This window comes from Phalaenopsis equestris, unplaced genomic scaffold (genome assembly GCF_001263595.1).
Source record: "Phalaenopsis equestris unplaced genomic scaffold, ASM126359v1 Scaffold000413, whole genome shotgun sequence".
NCBI lineage: Eukaryota > Viridiplantae > Streptophyta > Magnoliopsida > Asparagales > Orchidaceae > Phalaenopsis > Phalaenopsis equestris.
Window position 1 is genome coordinate 947,891 of NW_018164854.1, and position 1,080 is coordinate 948,970.

The 1,080-nt window shown below is 25.5% G+C and overlaps 1 protein-coding gene across 1 annotated transcript in view; it reads right to left on the reverse strand.

Annotated features, from left to right (window-relative positions):
- LOC110027084 (aluminum-activated malate transporter 10-like) overlaps positions 1-1,080 on the reverse strand; it is a 4,046-nt gene that overhangs the window by 2,098 nt on the left and 868 nt on the right. The gene's annotated exons all lie outside the window — the stretch shown is intronic.

Genomic DNA, 1,080 nt, shown 5'->3' on the forward strand with positions numbered 1-1,080 from the left:
TATATATATATATATCTGATGCATGCACTATTACTGGTCCAAGTTGTGAGTTGTGAGTCAGTGAACACATTGGCAATATGCAATATGCATGCGTGAGAATAAATTAATTAGTGGTGGCAAAGTGCAATACGGTTGAGGTACCGTGCAATTAAGTATTTGTTTTGGAAATAAATGTAAAATTAGTTTGGTAAAAGTAGGGTTTTTGAAAATTATTAAAAGTATTCCATATGTTTTTTGCTTTAAAAAAAAAATGGACCTGAGTTTATTTATGGTTACAGAACTATGGAATATATTTATCTAGTTACGTAGGCAAAGCTTATTTTTATGATAAAATATATACGTAATAATAAATGGCTGTTATAAACAGAAATAAAATACCGATCCAGAAAATTAAAAAAAAAATTATAAAAAAGCTCTTCAAAATTTACTCTAAATGACCATCGTTTCATTATTTTTAGGGAAATTTATATTTACGCTACACAATTCTTATGCATTTACATATCAAATACATAAATTTTGATATTTATATTTTTAACACTTTGGTATTAAAAATTTATGTTTGTAAAAGTGTATTTCACTTTCAAAAAAGTTAGTTATAGTGATTTTGCTGATGTGATGCCAACAAATTAACTATTACTTTTGTAAATATGAAAATTTAGGCGTTATATATTCAAATATATATGGGAATGATATGGTATGTATGCAAATTTATATAAATAGTCATATGTAGTTTCCGATTATATATATATATATATATATATATATATATATATAATATAATTTAACAGATGCTCTTTTATAAGCTTCTCAACACGTCAAATTTATATTGGTTCGTTGAAAAAAAGATTGAATAAAACAAAAAAGAAAAATATTATATTGCATAATGGAGACATATTTTATCTGATCAAGAACATGTATACCACACGATTTATAGACACACATGCTTCTGCTGGAGCCTATCCGGCTACAAGCACGTGCGCACTTCAAATTGCTTGCCACATTCACATATAATAATTTTGCGTAATAATATTATGCTAAATATATCACTGTTAAATTATAGATATATATATATATAAAAGT